At 38.6% G+C, this 22,169-nt stretch overlaps 2 long non-coding RNA genes across 2 annotated transcripts in view; both read left to right on the top strand.

The window, feature by feature from the left end:
• The window catches only part of LOC103100649 (uncharacterized), a 511,533-nt gene that overhangs the window by 265,273 nt on the left and 224,091 nt on the right, over positions 1-22,169 (top strand). The window lies entirely within an intron of this gene.
• Positions 133-16,139, top strand: LOC130458728 (uncharacterized). The gene is made up of 2 exons (XR_008918127.1): positions 133-1,453; positions 15,628-16,139. It is a non-coding gene; the product is annotated as an uncharacterized LOC130458728 (long non-coding RNA).

Here is a 22,169-nt window from a genome sequence, read left to right on the forward strand (position 1 = left end):
TTTTCTTATTCCTTGATTTTATATAATCCTTAATAAACTTCATAAAATATAATATTTCTATTTCTAGAGATTAATTTAATTTTTACAGTGCCAGAGTCACCTCTTAGGGGAAAGAGGGAGAGAGAGCAAGTGATGTGCCTTATATAGGCAGTTTTACGTCACTTTCCTATGTCTCATCTGTACCAATGATAGCTTAGCTTGACTTAGGACAGCCCAGGGGTCTGTCTGCTTTTTCTGCATATGGCTGTTGAAGGCCATTTCCTCAGATAATTAAATCTTTGAATATGATGCAGGGATTTCTGATCTTGTTAAACAAAGTAGGGTGGAGAAATGTATAGTTTTCAAGACTTGATTCTGTTAACCCAAGTATCTCCATTGTTACTACTCAGGAAATAGCTAAATCAGATCTCCTAAAGTATGGCCTGAGTAGGGTGGAGTAGTTTTAAAATTCACAAGGTGGAGAGAATGGTGTCCTGAAAACCTAAAGAGAAGGGAATGATCAACAGTTAAAGGTTTCAGAGAAGGTCAAAGAGAATGAGAGTGAGAGGAGAGAAAATGGAGGCATTGGTAGACAGTCTTTTCAAGGAATTTAGCTATAAAGGACTGAAGAGATATAGAAAAATAGTAGGAACAAAAGGATCAAGTCAGGTCTGTTTGTTTTTTCCTGGATAAGAGCTCCACACGTTGTTTGGCTGTTGGCCTTAGTGTTCAAAGAGGACCCAAACAACAGTGCTATCCTGGGGTCAATGTATGGTGTCTAACTATGGTTGATCAGACCTATATGAGTTCTGAAGGCTTTACCACAGGCTGAGCACAAATAACCCATATAATCATTTGGGATGAAGATGAAGATCTCTAAATTTGTGTCTTTTGAGCTACTTTGCTCATAGAGGACAGTGCCCTCTTTGATGTAGACATGCCATGCTGGACAGTCTTGTGCCAGTGTTCACCATGTCTTACAATCAGTACCAAAGTTCTTCAGAGAGACGCTGAGAGTGTCTTTGTATTGATTTTCCTGTCCTCCCTGGAAGTGCCTGCCTTGTGTGAGTTCTCCATAACAATCTTTTAGGCAAATGTACTTCTGGCATTGAAACAATGTGGCCAGCCCATGTTGGAGTTGTGCTCTCTGTAACAGAGTCTGAATGATCAGCAGTTCTGCTCAAGAAAGAACCTCAGTGTCTAGGACCTTTTCTTGCCAGGTCATCTTCAGAATCTCCCTGAGACAATTCAAATGCAAGTGATGCTGTTTCCTGGGATGATGCTGATAGACTGCCCACCTTTCACAGGCATACAACAATGGAGTCATCACAATGGCTCTGTAAACCTTCAGTTTGGTAGGGAGCCCAATACATCTTCTCCCCCACATTTTCTTTCAGAGCCTGCCTAACCTGAGCTAGCTCTGGTAATACATAATCAATGCTATCTGTGTATCTCTAAAAATTATACCATTAAGGTAAGGGAACTTGTCCACCACATTAAAAATGTCTTCATTCCATGGATGGATGATACAATAGTGACTGGTGGAGAATCTCTGTTCATGTTTATAGAAAATGAAGAAATGCATCAGTAGAGAAGGATAGATTAAAAACTAAGTGAAAGATTTAGGTTGACAGAGGGGCTGATCTTTTGGAGGAGAGTGGATGGAATGGGATCCCTTGAACAAATAGAAAGATTAGCTTTGGAAAAGAGGGAGGCTGCTTCATCATGTGAAACAGGGGTAAAGGAGGAGCCAGTGGCAGAAAGAACCAGAGTGTAAAGGGGGAAAGGGGGGGAAAGAGTGGGCTCATGGCAAATTGCCTCAGTTGTTTCTGTAAAATATGAGGCAAAGTTCTCTACTGAGAGAGTCAGGGAAAGGGGAGACACTTCTCTGAGCCTCAGAGAATAAAAAGGAAAAAGAAGAAAAGGAAAAGAACAAACCATTTTTCAAGTTTTTTAAGGTTTGTGAAGTAATTTGCAAACATTTTATTTGATCCTAACAACAATACTGTTAGGTAGATGCTGTTATTATCTCCATTTTACAGTTGAGGAAACTGAGGCAAACTGAGGTTAAATTCATGGTCTAGGATTACACAGTTTAATAAGTATCTGGAGCTGGATTTTGATCTCAGAACTTCCTGACCCCAGTTCTATCCACTGCACCATCCAACTGCATAGTTTCAGATAACTCAGCTATAAAATGAAAGGTTTGGACTTGGCCTTTAAGGTCCCTTTCAACATTAAATCTATGCTCCTATGATTTATTACTCTTGACCACACATCCAAAGGGGTTCAAAGGGGAGATCTGAGCATGGATTTTGCTGACTCCAAATCCTGCATGCTACCCACCATCCCATGCTGTCACCCCAATAGATTTAGGTCCAAACTTTTCAGAACAGCCCTAGGATTTAAAAGTACTTGAGAATCTTTCACTGCAGAATATCCCAAGCAATCAGCAAAGTATGCTACACAACAATTATTCCCCGTGTAAATGTATTTCCACTACACGGCCATTTCTGAAGCTTAATTACCATTTGTTTAGATCATAATTGTTTCCAGAAAATGTTCTAGCTACAAGGACAAGGAATCCTCTTGTAGGTTCACGGCCACTTCTTCAGAGATTGTCCCCCCTTCCCCAATCCTGCCCTCCCCACCCTCACACACACACTTTGGGATGAAACTACTGAAGTGGGGCTCATTAGCCCTGCATCAGCTCCCTAGCCCCCAGCTGGCAGACACGAGAAGGATTCCAAAGATGCAAAATGTCACTGAACTGCCAAGTGCACAGATGCCTTACTGGGGGGGGGGGGGGTGAGGGGGATGGAGAAGGAGAGAGAAAGCCATTTTTGAGGTAAATAACACTTCTTCTTTTCCCCTTCAGACATCCATTTCTCAGCACCATTCTCCCTCCCTCTCCGCCAGAAAGAGACAGGCCTCTTCAGAAAACGGCCTCTTTGGAAATAATTATTATTTAGTGTTGGTGTCGGACGTGGACTTTTCATTTTAAAATGCTTCACTATCATTAGTTCATCATCGTTCTTTGGATAGCATCGTGGAAATCAAAACTAATTTAGGCCTTTTCAATAGCCCTGCTCAATGGGTTAATAGCGTAATCCCTGCTGCTAGCGAGGATGGATGGGGGGAAGCAGAGGGGCTTTTTCGAGCCTCCAAGCTTGTCAGATTCTGTTTAGATGAAAAAGATGAAATCTTGCCTTTACTCCTCCGTAGCCTCGTCATTAGGACATATTTGTTAAATGTCTGCTCTAATTGGGGCACTGTGCTTGGCACTAGAAAGGCAAAGAAAATCGCACTGATCTGGGAGTCAGGAGACAGCTTCTATTCTGGGATCTGCCACCATGTCACCTCAAGCGAGTCCCTTCCTCGTTCAAGACCCCACTTCTCCCCTTCGCTGTTCACCAAGGAGGTTAGACTCACTGGTGGCCAAGGTGCCTTTGGATTTAGATATTCTGTGAACTCGTCCGGGCTCCTTGGAGCCAGGACAAGGCTATGGTGCATCCTGGGTGAGGGGTAAAGAAGTACATTCCCCAGGATCTGACCATGGGGCCTCGATCTCCATTGGAGCAGGTGGAACCTGACAGCCCAAAATCAATCCACAGAGAGCAGAATTTTTGGATATTTTTCTTCAGAACCGTGAACTCCGTAAGGAGAGGAACCATGTTCTGCTTTTTATTTCTACCTTGTTAAAATCCTCACCTTCCATCTTAGAATCAATCCTATGTATTGGTTCTGAGGCAGAAGAGTGGTAAGAACTAGGCAATAGGGGTTAAGTGACTTTCCCAGGATCATACGGCTAGAAGGATCTGAGGCTAGATTTGAACCTAGAACCTAGGCTTTCAATGCATTGAGCTACTTAGCTGCCTCCCTTTCCCCTTTCTTCATATCTTCAATGCATAGCCCAGTGCCTGGCATAGGGTAAGTGCTTAATAAATGCATGCTCATTGTCCTAATTATTGCATGACCTAGAATTCAATTTAACACCTGTAAATGAAGAGAATTGGTCCAGGTCTAATCCTTCTGTGGTTCTGTGATTTTCTATCTGTGTTTATAAAATGGTATTCTATAAAATGCCCCTCCTGCTCACCCAGAAGATTGTACTACCAGAAGACTGCTTCCTTTACCTACCCCTAGGCCTGGCACTATTTACAATTGGATGCATTTGGGTAGTTTTCAGTCTATTTGGGAAGACAGATTCTACATTGAAAAGATAACAATACAAAGCAGCAGAGATTAAGGGCAATGGGAATAGTACTCTGGAAGTTTATGGGAGAGAGCACAGAGGCATTCTCAGACATTGAGGAGATAATACTTGATTTGGACCTCATGAAGGTTCAAGTGGCACGAGCAAAGATATTAATGTGGGAATGCATGTGGTATGTTGTGCCAACTCAACATATCCAAAATGGAGCCCATATTCCAAAAGGAGCACATGCAGGGTGGAATGGTCCCCCAAATCGCATTTCTCCTGAACTTCCTACATCCATTGAAGACACCACCATTCTCCTAGTCACTAAATTCCTTATTTTGAAATCATCCTTGACTTCCACAGTCCCTTATCTCCTATAGCCAATCAGTTACCAATCTCTCTGATTTCCCCCCATTCTCAGGATAGAATGAAAGTTCATTGAAGGCAGGAAGTATTTGATTTTTATATCTCCAATATCTAGTACAGTCCATGGCAAATAGTAGATCCTTAATCAATGGTTATTGAATGAATGAATGAATAAGAACAGGTATGTCATTTCATTTTTTTCATTAATGGAATTTATTTACAAGTATTTTAGCTCCTCCCTCACCTCCCTACATCATAGAAAGCATCATCATCCAGGAGACATATATGTGACATGTATATATAGATTATTTCTTTCATGTTTCAATTTTTCAGTTCATTCTCTAGTGGTGATATTCACAAGTTCTAGTATTTAATCTGTATCCATATATAATGTTCTCTCAGTTCTACTTATTTTGCTGTTCATGATCCCATGTAGTTCTTTCCAAGTTTTAAAAAAATTATCCTGCTCATTGTTTCTTAGGGCACAGTAGCATTCCATCACAATTATATACGACAATTTGTTTAGCCATTCCACAATTTCTTTTTATTTTTTTTAATTGCTAGAAGAACTATGTCATTTCTAAATATCTTAGCTGCCCCCCAGAAACTAGCATGGTGTTCTGCACACAGAAAGAAAGCAAGAAATGCTCATTTAATGACTGAATGGATCTGCTAAGACTAATGGATAAAAATTTCAGGGAAACATATTTGAAACCAAAATAGAGATTCTCTAGCAATTAGAGCTGTTCAAAATGGAATGGACTGTCTTTTGAGGTAAGCAGTTCCCCATAACTGAAAGATTTTATATGTTTATTTGTTTCACGATATTTCACTCTTGTCAAAGGCAGCCTTTAAAGATGTTTTCTAGTCATATAAGTTATGGTCAGAGGAGGTCTCTTGAAACCAAACAAAGAAATTGCTTCATGAACTGCCTATCAATATTAAGTGAGGCACAATACAAGAAGGCATAAGCTCCCAAATGTGATGACTTCTAAAAAGAGGTCTAGAACCAAGAACCTAGAACTAAGCAAGATATACTAGAGATGTTGAGCTACTTCATCTATTCCTATTTCCTAAGGATTATGGACTGATTGTATCAAGCCCTACACTACTAGGGACCCTACTAAACAAAATTAAAACCACTCAAAGAAGTTTGACCTAGCATTAGGCAAAACAAATAAATAAAAGAATGCTTATTGGTTCCAGATTGTGGCATGTAGTTGGTGGGACTGTGCATAAAGGTGGTCCATCAGACCATATATCTTTTTAAAAAATAAATTCTTGTTCATAATTCTAAAGTTCATTGTAACAAAGTGCATTTGTTTTGTACTTAACTATAGTCAAATTAATGAATTTCAGCAAAGAATATTTTGTAGCAGCTGCTTGGTCAAACCCTTTAATATTTCATCAAGATTCTTTGTGCATTTATTCCAGTTGAATTTTCCTTTTATATTATCCTAGTGTGTTAGAGGTTTTCTGTCTCTATTGAGGAAGGAAAGAAAGAAGAGAGGAATGAAAGAAGTAAAAGGGAAGAAAGAAAGATAAAAGAAAGGAAGAAAGAAGAGGAGGATGGGGAAGGATGGAGGAAGGAGAAAGGAAGGACTTATTAAGCACAATGGGCCAGGCACTGTGCCAAGTACTTTACAAAAATTATTTCATTCAGCCATCATAACAACTCTAAAAGGTAGTAGGTGCTAATAATATCATGATTTTTGTAGTAACTGAGGCAGAAAAGAGTTCAAGTGACCTGCCCAGAGCCACACAACTAAGATGCATATGAGGCTAGATTTGAACTCAGGTCTTCCTAACTAATGCAATGTTGTATCCACTGCACCACCAAGCTGCCTCTATAAGTTTTATTGATGTCTTTTGTTCTGATATCCCACACATTATTATATTATATTATCTACTAGATTATTATAATACCCATTATCCCCACCTTCTCCCCATCCCAATCTGCCCTTTGCAGGGAAACCTCCAGCACAACAAAGTTATGCAAAACCAATAGAAAATGATGTCTGTGCCTGGCCAGCATGGTATGACTCTTTACATATCTATAGTTCACCACCTCTTTCTGTAAAGGAGGAAGATATTTCATTGTCTGTTCTTTGGCACAAAGACTAACCGTCGGTTACTCAGAATATGACTACCTTCTAGTCTTTTCATCATCCCCATCATTTCAGTCATTGTGTATATTTATCAGGTTCTGCTTATTTCCTCTTTGCATCATATTAGTTCGTACAAGTCTTCTCAGGTTTCTCTGAATTTTTCATTTCTTATTGAACACACAAACATTCATCTCCCTGAGTTTTTTAAATTATTCTCCCAATTAGTGGGTACTGACCTTGTTTCTAATTTTCAGCTATTGTGAAAATACTTCTATGGATACTTAGGTCTATGCAGGAACTTTCTTTCTCTCTTGGGCCTCCTTATGCTGTATTTCCAACAATGGGATCTCTGCGTTGGAAGGGCTTCTAGAAAAGTCTGAATAATTATGAATCTCCTTTTGTAGGATAGGTCAGATTAGGAATTCTGTGATGTCCCTCCTAAGTATAAAATTCTTTGACATATAGAATAAAGGTGGAAAATTTGGCACGAGACCTATTAAATGTTATTAGAATTCAAAGAAATTTGAACATAAATTAGTAAAAAGTACACTGACCTGAGAGTCAGAAGACATTCATTCTAATCCTGGTTCTCTCATTATCGTGTTCTCTAACCTTGTGCAAGTCAAATGACCTCCATGGTTACTCGGAGCCAGGACAAGACCCTTGTAGCCTGGGAGAGGCAAAAAAAAAAAGTGCTTAAACTTGACTTACAACAAAATCAAGCCCTTCTTGACCTTTTGGGGTCTCAGTTTCCAAAATTGTAAAATGAGTTAGTTTGGCATTATGGTGATCTCTAAGGTCCCTTCTACCTTAAACGATTTTATGGCTCTATTGTGAAGCAAAAGGGTCTCATCCTCTCCTCTCTCTCTGCTTCAGATAAGGAAAAGAACCTCATGAAGGAGCCAAGAAAGAGACTCGAGAATGCTTTAAGAAGTCTTAGTGTGAGTTCTGCTACCCTGCAGCAGTTAATTCCACTAGCTGAATTGCTTTAAAAGGAGACAGTCTTTGAAATCAAATACATCTAATGAAATAGCACTAGCCTTTCATTAAATATTCAACAAAGGGCTCGGGTTGGATAAGATCTGTCAATCAGAGCTGGGTTATTGTTCCCCCTTTCCCCCTCTTAATTGGCATCTGTCTGGGGAAAAACAAACAAACACCAAGCTGGCATTTTAAGGAGGACAACATTGAATGGTGCAGCTTGGCACCTCTGAACTCCTTCTTCAGACAGCAGAGAATGAAAGAGAGAAAGAGGAAAAAAAACAAAATCTGTTTAAAGAAATTCTTCCCAGACCCTGGGAAGGGGGTTAGATGGGCATATGTTGTGGTAGAAGGAGCATTAGACCTAATAGCAGACAACAGGATTTTGAATCCCAGCTCCCTGAAAGAGTAGCTGGAGTGAAAGAAGAAAGTGTTAAGCAACTCTTTTCATCTCTCTGAAACTCAGTTTACCATTCTGTCCAGTGGGCATTCTAAGTTAAGTCATTCACATCCATGGCTTTCAGTTACCAAGTCTGAAAAAAAAATGGGTACAATATTATCTATGTTAACTGCTTCACAGGGTTGTAACAAAGATCAAAGATGGAAATGTATCAATATGGCAAAGAACCCAGGTTCAAATCTGGCCTCAGACACTTCCTAGCTATGGCCCTTAGGGCAAGTCCCTTAACCTCCATTGCCTAACCCTTCCCACTCTTCTACCTTGGAGCCAATACCCAGTATTGATTCTAAGACACAAGAACAAGAAAATATAGGTAGACAGTATTGTGAAAAGTATAATGAAGCTTGGATTCTGCTATTGGTGTTCCCAGTGAGGGGGCTAGGAAGGTGTATCTCTTGGTGTCCTCAGCAAAACTGCTTCTCTGAAGAATTTTTATTCCTACTGTTTCTGCAGAAGCCACTCGGATAAAAATATCATAGTTATTATCATAATAATGCAGTTCATAGATTCATAGACTCTCTGAGGTAGAAGGGAGCTGACATGTAATTTGGTCCAATCCCTTACCCAGTACAGAAATCCCTTCTAACAGCATCCCTGACGAGGATTTAGCCAGCCTCATCTTGAAGACTTATGCTAATGGTGAGTTTGCTGCTGTCTAAAGCAGCCCATCCCACTTTGGGCTAACTGTTCTTCTGGCAAGCTTTTTCCAACACCAAGCCTAAATCTCGCCCCTCTGTTGCTTCCCCCCACTGTTCCTTGGTCTGTCCTTTGGGGCCAAGAAGCACAAGGCTAATCTGTCTCTCTTGCAACAATCCCTTAGATGTTTGAAGTTATCCTGATAGAAATTCCTAATAGGTTTAGCATTTTGTTTCAGGATTCCTAAGAAGGATAAGGATAGGAATAAATATACTATAAAAGAAACCAAATACACTTCTTTTGTTAGTGTAGATTCTTCTACCATCACAGTTCATAGCCTTCCTTACCTTAATGGACTGTCTTTATAAGCTGGCTTGGAGGGGGAATAAACACAACAAAATTAACCTCATCCCCTAGTGGCCACTTCTGATGCTGACCTTTGGTCTCTGGTCCAGTTTAGCTGAGCTGATCTTTGGATAGCAAATGCACCATCCATCATCAGTCCCTGAATCCTAGGCTTTCTTTAGAAATTTATAACCCTAAAGTAGGCTTTCCTAACTTCTTTGGGGTCATGGACCAAAGCCTTTGGCAGACTGGCGATGCCTATGGACCCCTTCTCAGAATCGTGTTTTTAAATGCACAAAATAAAATATCTACAATGACAAAATAAGCCATTTATGTTGAAGGACACTATCTATATTTATTTAGCTATGTCCCCATACTATAGATTTGTTTTTTTTTGTTTGTTTTTTAATATATAATTGTGTTTTTAAGCAAGTTCGTGGACCCTAAACTCAGATATCTTGGACCAAGGCTAGAGCTTGGGTTCTGCTGACATAGACTTACAGAGCTCAGTATTACCTTATTGCTACACTGAGTCTTCAAAATTCCCATTGGAAGGGATCAATTAAATTATCTAGTCTAGCCTTACCTTTAAAGGAAGGACCTTTACATTGTCTCTGGCAAATGGTCTTCTCCCCTGGTGTTGAAGATACTCAACAATGGGATACAGGCTACCTGAGAAGGTGGCATATTTTGCTTTCTGACAGTTCTAATTATGAGAAAATGTGTCCTTGCTTAAAGGAAGACTAAACCTGCCTCTCTCTGACCTCTGCCTATTGTTCCTAGGTCTTCTATGCAGCCAAGGAAAAGAATTCTAATGCCCAAACCCTGTGAAAGACTTCATAGCTTCCAGAAATCTCTTCTCCATTTTAGTAGAGGATATTTATGCATATGTTTAGATTATGCAATCATTGTAGAAAATTATACATTATGAATTGCAATCATTTTTAAACAATATCCCATAACTATAAGGTTTCTTAGTCTGAGGTCCACAAATTCACATGCACGTAAGAAAATATTTTGATTATTGTTTATTTTAAACTTTCTTTCTGTCTTTTTAACAATTCTAAAGTTAGAAGTGCAAGAACTAGATAAATGAGACTAAGTGACTTCCCAGTATCACACAGCTGGGAAGTGTCCAAGACCACATATGAATCCAGAGTCTCCCAACTCTGGGCTTGGCACTCTATCCACAGAGCTATCCACCTAGCTGCTTTGTATGTAATTGTCTTTCAATATAAGTGATTTAGGGGTAGGTAGCTAGGGTGGCACAGTGTTTAGAGAACCAAGCCTGGAAGACCAGAGTTCAAATCTGACCTCAGACACTTATTTCCAGTGTGACCCTGGGCAAGTCACTTAACTTCATTTGCCTCAGTTTCCTCATCAGAGGTAGAAGGAAGCTAACGTAATTTGATCCAATTCCCTACTCATTATAGAAACCCCTTTTAATAGCATCCTTGATGAGGCCTCACTTAACTTCTTCTTTAAGACTTATGGTAATGGGAGGCAGCTAAGTGGCTCACTGAATTGAGAGCCAGGACTAAAGATGCTATGTCCTAGGTTCAAATCTGGTCTTCCTAGCTGTGTGACCTTGGGCAAGTCACTTAACTTCAATTGCCTAGCCCTTACCACTGCTATAATGCCTTGGAAACAATACACAATATTGATTCTAAGGCAGATGGTAAGGGTTTAAAATAACCTTATGGTAATGATAAACTTGTAATCTGCTGTTCACCATTAAAAATGAGGATAATCATAGTACCTACCTCCCAGGGTTATTGTGAGGATCAAATGAATTTATAAAGTGTTTAGGACAGTGCTTGGCACATAGTAAGTACTATATAAATGTTGGATATTATTATTTCCTTTGTAATCCAGTGTTTTTCACATTATGTATTTAAAAACATTTTTTTCTGAGAAGGGGCTCCACAGACTTCACGAGACTGGCAAAGGAGTCCATTTCACCAAAAGAGAGTAAAAAAGACCTCCTGGAAAAGATTATATCTGAGATTTCTTCCAGCTGTGAGGTCTCATGATTTTTATTGTTTGTTACAAATAATGGTCTGGGTAGAGATTTGGGGTCCAATTTGATTCTCCCTAATAGTCAATGATATTTTTTATATTTAGTCATTCATATTTGAATTGGACTGACTTCCCTTTAGAGAGAGATAAGGGTGTTTCAGAAGGAAAATTTAATCCATAAACTTTGGGGGATATTTCTACCTCGAATATAAATTCATCAAAATCTATTAAAATGACATAGAAGTTGAAAATAACCATATTACAATAAACCTTATCCTAAGTCCTGCAAAGAGATTTGATCAATACCTTTCTAAGGGGCCTTATAGGACTTAACATAGACTCATATGGCCACAGATCACAAATACAAGGAAAAAAGAAGAGAGAAGAAAGAACAGAAAGAGGGCAAACTTGGTATGGGGGTCACGTGGCTAGACTAGCCTAGAGAAGGAGAGCAAGGTAGTCATTGGCCAAGTAGGCAACCAGACCCCAAGAGACCACAGGACTTCCAAGGCTCTTCCCTATATCCTTTGTACTTCTTCTGGTCCAGTTAGGTCACATATGATAGAGTCCTGCAAAAATTATCTATTTGTAAATATTCTCCAACTCCATACACTTCAGGAGTTCCCTATGTCCTAGAAGATAAAATACAGACTCCCCAGTGTGTCATTGAAGACCTTCCACAATTGCTCCAATCTAGCTTGGTTGGGTTTTTTTTTTCCTAAATTTTATTTTCACTTCTTCCCATCAAGCACTCTCTCAATTAACTGGAATTAAAGTCATCGAATTTGACATTAGATGTCCTGCCTCACCATGTCTTATGCCTGAAATATACCTTTTCCCCTTCTCTGCCCAACCTTCTTCACCTGATCCCCCAGATGTTCCTGTACTCTTGTCCAAAAAATTGTATTATATTTTCTTCTCTGTTGAATTATTGTATCTGCCATTAGAACAGAAGCTCCCTGAGGGCAAGTACTATTCTTGGCATTACTTCTTTAACACTTTATGCTATTCTTTGTCCATGATAAAAGCTTAGTAAATATTTCTAAATTAAATTTCCCCTCACCCCCAACCCCAGGGTTGGAGGCAAAATTGTTCCTTGAGCTTAGTCACACCAGTTCTCAAAGTGTGGTCCAACCAGAAACCCTTTCTTTGCAACTGTGAAGTCAAAGATATTTTCATTATAATACTAAGACTTTATTTGCTATTAAAATATTCTTCCCTTTTCCAACAACGTATCTGTATGAGGCCAGATTTTCTTCATATACTTTAACCAAAATAGCATATTGAATGCAGAAGCAGATATGAGAATCCATATGTCTTCCATTAAGCCAGACATTTAAGAGATTTACAAAAATATATTAAATGATGCCATTATTCTTATTTTTTTGTTTTGGAAAATATATCTACTCTTCACAAAACATGTTATTTATATTAACATGAAATAGATTTATTGTTATTTTAATGAATTAATAAATACCTATTTTTAAAGTATTCATTTTAATTTCTCATATGGTAAATATTTCAACCCAAAGCCTACATAAACAAAAACCCTCTGGAGTCATCAATAATTTTTAATTAGGCCAGATGTGAGGGTCATTTAAGGGTGCTTGTCCTTTTTATCAGATAGACCAATTTAGAGAGTTAAAAGTGAAAACCATGTTAATAATATGAAACCGTCTTATCACTCCATCATTGTTGACTTCTCTGATTCCTATTTTTCTGGCAAGATGGCAGGTGGAGAACAAAATTATTTGTCATATCCCCCCTTCAAAAGAGCTAGGGGATAAATGTTGATCAGTAATGATATGAGGACACCCAACAGGTGCCAGTGGAGTAGACATTTCCCCAGGTCTCTTATCTAACTTTTCATGATCTTTAGAGATCCTTTTTAAAAATAGACTAGCATGCTGGGTGAAGTCCTCTGTAGTCCATTATGTCCTAGCTCCTCTTCTTTCCTATGGTTTCCATTTGGTGCCATGTTCTTGGGATAAATGGGCATCTTAAGTTTTATACAAACTTGAACTGCTACACTTACCTGATGGGTTGGGGGCTGTGTACCCACCGTGGCCATGCCTTTCGGATGGGGTTTTTACACCTTCCTCCTTTCCCCTGCATCTTTTGTTTTTCTTTCTTTATCCATAAATAAGAAGTTTCTTAGATGGTAAAGTAATTAAATGAGCTAGGAAGACCCATGTAGGAAAGAATACACATGGACCCTCAAGGTATCTGGAAGAGCTCCTACTTGTCCTAATTGAGGTCTAATTCTCCAATCAGAGAGGCCCTAGAAAGGGTCATCGAGAAGAGTGACAGAGGATAGGAGGTCAGGGCTTTTTCCTGGGACCTTGGATTCAGGCAAGCACATGGTCTTGTGACAAGAAGCAGGAAACAAGAGTTTCCCAGCCAAGGGGCATATACTTTGCACTCTCTCTCTCTCTGGCCTTTTTTTTTTTTGCTATTTAATAAATAATAATTATAAAATTAAGATACAGTCTCCAGATAATTTTAATGATTAACTAAAGTACCACAATGTCTGCCTCAGTTTCCCTTTTAGTGAATTAATTTTAGTAGATCACATTCCCATAGTGCTTGTTTTTCTGCTTTCTGATGGTTTGTTTCATAAATAGATGTTTTTAGATGTTATTGGGTTTATAGAATTCCCTTATCATAAAATTACAACAAATTTATCTTTATTTGACAGTTTCAACATAGACTAGGCATCCCTTAAACTTAAATTTGGCAGAATTTGTGGTCTTTTGACAGTTACCACTGTTGGGTTGGGGGATAGACTATATAGGAGATGGGGCAGTATGGTATCGAGTCTTGGTTACCAGATTCTGAATTAGGAAGCCTTAGGTTAAAATCTGGTCTTTGCACTATGTTAACTCTGTGACCCTACTCAAAGCACACTGATCTGTCTGAGGCTCAGGAAGTACAATGATTGCCTATTAAATTATAAACAAATCTCTTCTGTTTTGATGAAGAGAGTTCCCACACTGATATTGCCCCACAGTGTGCCATAAAAACAGCACAAGCCAGTGGTGTGTCTCAGTAACTTTAAGGAGTTAAAATGAGAAGATTCCAATTTCCTTGTCCTGAAAATGACCTGTGGCTGTATGTTTTGCATTCCTCAAAGTAGGTTCCCTCCATTTTTAAATTGTTATAACTTTGCCTGTTTTTGAAGTCAAATCAACAAAATGTGTTTGACTTTAGCAGCAGAGTCATGGCTGTTTGTTCCTTGATGTCTTTCCAATTTCTTGTTCATGTCAGATTCCTATAAAACTAAAAAATATTTCTTCATAACATCAAAAATACAATTTCACCAGGCCTCTCCTCTCTATTCCCACAGCCACTGCTCCAGTTTGGACTCTCATCACCTCTCGTGCAAACATTATAATCTTCACTTAATCAGTCTTTGTATTTCCTTTCTCCAGTGCAACCCTAAATTATCTTCCTAAATTTTTGGACTGACTTTATCGTACCTTTACTCCAAAACTTTTAGTGGTTCCCCATGTCCCTCCCTCCCCAGGATCAATTACAATCTCCTTAGCCTGGCATTGAGAGACATTCTCAATTTGACTCCACCTTTCCCTTCAGTTTTATTTTACATTATTCCTTTTGCTATACTCTGAACAACAGACTGGACTGTGTGCTTTTTTCCCCCAAACTCACATGCCATCTTCTATCTCTGGACATTCCTTCATCAGGCCTTCTCCCATTCCTGGACTGTAGACCATACCTAGAATATCGTGCTCAATTTCATTCTTGTACCTTCCCTCACTTTATTATTTCATATTTATCCTGTATATAGCTTACTTTGTTTCTATGTGTTTTGCACTTTGTCCCTTCTTCATTAGATTGTAAGCTCCTTGAGGGCAGGAGCTATCTCTTACCTCCTTTTATATCTCTAGAGCTTTTCACAACACCTGGAACAAAATAGGCATTTAATAAGTGTATATTGAATTGAAATTGAATTGTAACATACCATAGGAGGAACCTGATGACCTGGAAAATATCCAGAAGAGGGCAGCCAGGATGGGGATAAGACTTGAGTCATGCCATCTGAGGACTGACCAAAGTAATACTTGAAGATTTACAAAATACTTCTTTTCAAAAACCCTATGAGATGTGTATTTCCGGTACGTTTATCCCCATTTTACAGATGTAGCAGCAAAGAAAGGCTCAAGGGAATTAAGTGACATTCAATATTTCTCATTTCTTATGCTGCCAATCTAGGATGGGAACCTCACTCCCCATTCAAGGCTCTTTCCCCTCACTCCATCACACTGCCACAAGTCTAGAGAGGGGATCCGGACATCGGAAGGATGTTGTCTTGTAAAGAACAGAATTAGAATTAAGTTTACTACTCTGGGAAGGTTGCCAGTCTCCAGTGCTAATAATCATCCCATTGTTTTTAAATTACTTATAATTACATAAATAAGGCTTACTTTTTTCTTCATTAATGGTAATGAGCATTATTTGATTGATTGGTTGATTAATAATAGTGTAATTCTTCAACTGACAAAATAATATAGAAAGAAGAGGATGCCAGGATGCTGTGTGTGCTTAGGGAAGACGACCTTAGAGACAGAGAAGTCTTTTCCTCTACAAAGAGCAAAATGCCTGTTTCAAAGAAGTAGGATGGAGGAGTTATGTCTAGAGGAGTCACTGGGATGAAGAAGCCACCAAACCTGATGCAATTAGGATTTGTTAACAGTGACATTGTCTCCAGAAGGAAGGACCTACTCTTCCCTCTCTCTTCTGCCCTAACAAAACCAGTGCTGTCAGGCTCTGATTAAGGCATTTCAAGAAGGAATTAGCATGCTAGAACCTCCTGAAAGGAGGGCATCGAGCAGTTAAGTCAACTGGACACCATCCCATTGGAAAGAGATTGAGGGCACTATGAGCATGTAAAAGACAGGAAACTGAGTTTTGAATTGTGGGCTTGACACTTTGTCACCTGGTAACCTTAACCAAGACCCTTCAACTCTCTGATACTCAGTATCCCTGTCTAAAAAATGGGAATAAAAACATGTGTTCTATCAAATGCCTGTGGTTGTTTTAAGGAAAGGACTTTTTAAACTATAAAGCACTATATAAAAGTGAGCCATTTTTATTATACATAGGAAATAGTCTAATTTTGGTCCCTTTGACTTAGAATAGAAAGGAGTCAGATTTGTGTTCTAATTCTGAATATGTTAACTAGCTGCATAACTTGGACTAACCTATGTGGGTCTCACTTTTCCAATGCCTTTAGCTGTTATCCAAGCCTTTTCCAGCTCAAACGTCTATACTGAAGGGTCCCTTTTACTTCTAACATTCTAAGTTTGTCCTAATGTCTCTTCCAGCTTTGACATTCCATGTTTTGAACTTACCAGAATTAGCAGAAGGACCATAGAATCATAGATTTATTGCTGAACAGTTCATAGAGGTCATCCAGTCCAACTCCTTGATTTTACGAATGAGCCACTGATGCCCAGTGAGGTCATTGACTTGCCTCAAGTCATGCAGATGCAGTGGCAGAGCCAGGATGTGAATACAAGTCCTATGATTCCAAAATCATCATTATTTCTACTTCTTTTGTGACATGGTCCTCCTTCCAGCACTGATATTCTATGACTCTTTAATGCTTCCATCCACATGGGGTGACTCTGGGCTGTCTGCCTTAGTCTTTCAACACAGAGAAACCCCAGTTTTTATTAACCATTACAGGATTCCTCAAGTCAAACTGTGATCTGAGGCCCACATTTCTTGACAGCTTTTCCATGTCAAATTCTGGCCATAAGAAAAGGAAACCATCATATAAGTATACACATACACACATATTTTATTGGTCACCTGCCTCCTTCCAATGGGTTACTGATAACTAACAGATGGAAAGATGTTGGAGTTAATGAGTTTTACTTCTTGTACAAACATTTTCCATCAGCTTCCTGCTCCTGATCCCATTCAAGAAGAATGCTGTCCTGGTGTGACAGCAGAAGACCTACAAATGCCCAGCTTTGGCAGCCATTATCCATTACAGATTCTTCTGTTCTTTTTATTCTTTTATTCTCTCTTAAGCATTCTTTTTCTTGAGTTCTATCTTGGCTTCATGTTTCTGAGTCATGGCTTTCAATAAGGGTTTCTTACAGTTTCGGTGACAAAGTAGGAAGGAAAGTGAAGAAACTCATCTTCAAAATATTGGGGGGTCGTAAATGGAATGAGCAGAAGACACTTATAAATGGTGTTTCCAGTTACAGCAGGTAGCCAGGGTAATTTAATAGTGAGAGCTGGCATCCTGCATCCTAGAGGCTCCTGTTTCAATTCCAGATGTTTCTTATTTAAACCAGTAACATTCAGAGGCAAGTGAGGCTGGTTTGCTACTGCACTCCACCTCTGTGGATGATCAGCAGGTCAATTCCTTTGAAGAGTTCCTGCTGAACTGCACGGGCTCAATTAGAAGACTCCAATTAAATCATTGATGATTAGCTACTAGCCTGTCCAATAAGCTCTGTACCACCCATATCTGATCCTGGGAATTAAAAGACATGTTAGTTGTTCATAGGAAAGAGACAATAGGACCTGAATGTTTCTTTGTTCTTGTTAGATAAAGAAACCTCTAATTTGTCCATAGGTATTCATGGATTATCAGGCAGCATGGGTTGATGAGAATGACCTGTTTTGGGAATCCAAAGATCTGAGTTCCAGTGTAGCTCCTTCTTTTACTATCCTGGGCCGTTAACCTTTGTAAGCCTCTCTAAATTCCTCCCCTTGGTCACCTGCCTTTTTCTAGGAGATTATTGATGACATTGAGCTTGGAATCAGGAAAACTCATCTTCCTGATTTCAAATTTGACTTCAGACACTTACTACCTATGTAACCCTGAACAAGTCACTTTGCCTTATTTGCCTCAGTTTCCTCATCTGTAAATGGAGAAAAAAGTAGCAAACCACTCCAGGATCTTTGCCAAGAAATGGGGGTCATGAAGAATCAGCAACAACTGAAAACAGCTAAACAACAACATTGACAACAATCTCATGCAGAAATATTGAACTTAATGAACTTTACCTTCAAGGACTTCCAGTACCTAATCCCATTCATAAAGATCATTAAGAATAACTGTCTTGAGATAAGAGGGAAAAGCAATCACTGTTGTAAGGACCAGGAAATACTTCCTAGAATGCGTAGGATTTGACTTGCACATTGAAAGAAATCAGGGAAACCAAGAGACTGGATGAGGAGATGAAATATTCCAGGTTTGGGGAACAGGAAGGGTGAAGGCAATTAAAGGAACTACAAGTAGATCAAAATATATAGGAGAATGGGTCAGAGACAGAGATAAAGCTACACAGGGTTAGGGAGACCAGGGAAGCTGTCACCATGGTTAAATTTCAAGTGTGAACACATCAGCAAATGCTATAACTTGGGGTTTGATTTTATTTTATTTTTGATTAAGACTTAAGAAAGTGATAGAGAAATATGTTAATAATGCATATTAAACTTAAAAGTATGTTGTACATATATTATTTTAGAGTGATCCACTTGTTAAACATTTACCAGAACAATCTTACACAACTCTAATAATTAGGGAGTTTTCCTTTTCCAAATAATAAATTTTCAAACATTTATTTAATGTTAAGGATTGATGTAAGGTTTTATTCCTTATTTAGGGTGAGGTTTTTGTTAACTATGATAAAATGTATAATAATTTTTTTTTAAAAGAGAATAAATGTCTTGGGATCTGGCATGACATAGGATAGAAAAGTCGGTCCCAGTAGTCTGAATACTTGGGATTCCCTTCTACCACTCTATTATTATTAACCTGGTCCACCTCAGCTCCCAGCTTTCCCTTTAACCTTTTCTATACTTTAGAAAAATCACCTTGGCAGAGGATAGATTGGAAGAGGGAGAAACTTGAAGAAGAGAGAGAAAGAAGGAAGCTTTTGCTATAGTCCAAATGGAAGGATATTTAGGCCTTACCTAGGATTCTGGGTCTTACAGTAGAGAGATAGGACACCTTCATGATTACCTGAATTTTGTTAGATTACTAAAGGCAATGTTGTTCAGTCATTTAGGTCATGTCAGACTTTTGGGGACCCCATCTGGGGTTTTCTTGGCATAGATACCAGAGTGGTTTGCCATTTTCTTCTCTAGCTCATTTTAAAGATGAGGAAACTGAGACAAACCAGGTTTATACTCCTTGTCCAGGGTCATTCAGCCAGGAAGTGTCTGTGGAAGGTTTAAACCCATGAAAATGACTCTTAATGTTTCTAAGCCCAGTGCTCTATTCTCTTTGCTACTTAGCTGCCCCAGGAAAGGCATACGAAGGCCAATTTTATTGCCTCTCCCTATCATCTCCCTTTGTCTTTCTTTCCCTGACTTCTAAATACAAATATATACATAGTTTTAATACTTATAAATTATATATTGTATTTTATAGATAAAAAATACAAGTACATTAACACACACATTTTATATATATATATGTATATATATAATGAAATGACAATTTCTTTGTGTTATGTACACAGATGAATGTAATACACAGAGCAAACAGAAACTGGGGAACCAGGAATGATCTGTAGGAGCTATTATGGATGGGGCACAGGAAGATTTGAGGAGGGAAAGAAGAGTTTCCATTATCTGGAATGAAAATATTTCATGGAGAAAATGAATCCTAAGCTGAGCTTTGAAAGAAGATCATAATTATGGTAGTTTTCTAGTTTGCAAAGTATTTTACACTTGCTCTCTCTACTGATTAGATACTCATTTAACAATTCTGTCAAGGAGGTGCTATTATTATCCCTATTTTAGAGCTAAGGAAACTGAGGCTGAAAAAAGTTAAGGGACTTACTCAGAGTCATGCAGTCACTATCTGAGGGAAGATTTGAAGGCAAGTCCTTCAGAGGCCAAGAGCAACAAAGAAAAAGATTCCAAAAGGCAGAGATACAAGGAATCTTTTGCCTCTAGGCGCAATCCTGAACCAGGCAAACTTGCCTGAGGCCTGCCTGCCTTTCCAATTTTACTGTATATTTCTACCCTTTACACATTCTATTCTAGTAAATGGCCTGGTCCCTGCCCCCTGCATTAGACACTATCTCCCACCTCTGTCCCTTTGTAAACGTGGTCCCCCATGTCTCAAATAGATTCCTTCCAAAACTGTCTCCTAAAATCCCTTCAAATCCCATCACATTCACTTGATCCCTCCAGACTGTAGTATTCTCTCCTTTTTCCCATTATTATCATATATTTAATACATTTGCTTATCTTTGTACATATATTATATGCCCCCGTCCCCACATATAGTAAATTCCTTGGGTATAAAGACTTTCATTTGGGTCTTTGTAACTCTGACACCTAGTCCAGTTTCTTACAAATTTAATAAATACTTTCTCATTTGCTGAGTTGATTTAAAATGCATTGAGGCATGGGGAGAGGCTGTTTTTTGTGCAGATGCTTTAAAGACAACATCTTGTCAGCCCTTCCTTTTCCTCTTCCCTTATTCCTCCCCACCTTCTCATCCACAGCATGACAGCTCAGCAGGGAAACTTTAGGTAAAGGAATTTGAAAATAAGCCTCTCAGAGCAATGAGTCACAGATGTGTCCTGATAGGGGAGCCAGGAGGGATCTCTGAGGCATTGACCCTGGAATTACCTTGCTGTGATTGACCTGTGCATCATAATCAAGCCTGCCCTTATTCCAACAGTAATTATCCAGCACAGATTTCCACTAGTGAGTCCTGTCAGGTCAAGGGGCCAATATGGAAACTGACATCAGCACCTTGTGGCAATTAACATTCAATTATAGCCACTTTAGAACCCAAGTGAATGCAGTGTGATCTATCTTCTCTCTAGGTGTCCTTCTCATTCTTCCCTATTATCAATATTAAAATAAAAAGTATAGCCTCCTGATTGAAATTTAGAATCACAAGACAAGGGTTCAAATCCTTGCTTAATTACATTTTAGTTGTTTGACTTTAGACAATTTCTTTCGACACTCAAGAATCTGATTTCTCCTTCCCTAAAGTAAGAAAACTGGACTAGATCAGTGGCTCTGAACCTTAGGCCCATGTCTATGCATTTTCAATATCCATCTCTCTCTATTATCTATCTATCTATCTATCTATCTATCTATTATCTATCTATCTATCTATCCCTCTATATATAGATAAATAGATATAATCATCTATCCATCTCTGTATCCAAATATCTCTTTCTATTTATCTGTCCAATCAACTATATATCTATCTCTCTAATCATCTATCTGCCTAATGATGTATCTTTCCATCTATCAATCCATCTACCCAATGATCTAGCCACATCAGTCATCCATGTAGCTATCCAAATCTCTATTTATTCAATGAATTATCTATCTGTCTGCTTGTCTGTCTGTCTATCTATCTATCTCTCTATCTATCTATCTACCTGACTGTCTATCTATCCAGTGATCTATCTTTCCATCTATCTATCATATATCCAATGATCTATCCATCTATCTAGCTGTCCAAAGATCTCTCTTTCCATCTACCTGTTAAATCCTCCATCATCCATCCATCCATCCATCCATCCATCCATCTATCCATACACCCATCATCTCTCTTTTATCTATCTCTCTATTTACTTCTACCTATCTTCATCCATCTATCCATCCATCCATCCATCCATCCATCCATCCATCCATCCATGCATTCATTCATCCATCCATCCATCTCCCTATCTTTATTTCCATTTATCCATCCATCCATCCATATATCCATCCATATATCCATCTATCTATCTATCTATCTATCTATCTATCTATCTATCTGTCTGTCTGTCTGCCTGCCTGCCTCTGTCTATATAGCTGTCTGTCTATCTTTCTATCTGTCTGTCTATTCATCCATCTATCTATCCATCTGTATATCTATCTATCTATATCTATCTATCTATCTATTTATCTATCTATTTCTATCTAATGGTCTTTCTTTCCATCTCTCAATCTATCCATCCATCTCTAGACAATGATCTATCCATCTATTTATCAATCTGTTATATATCTGTTGAAAACTATTTGATTATAATTAGTCTCCTTTGTAATATTATTTTTTCAGTTTATG

Source organism: Monodelphis domestica, chromosome 4 (assembly GCF_027887165.1).
Source record: "Monodelphis domestica isolate mMonDom1 chromosome 4, mMonDom1.pri, whole genome shotgun sequence".
NCBI classification, from domain to species: domain Eukaryota; kingdom Metazoa; phylum Chordata; class Mammalia; order Didelphimorphia; family Didelphidae; genus Monodelphis; species Monodelphis domestica.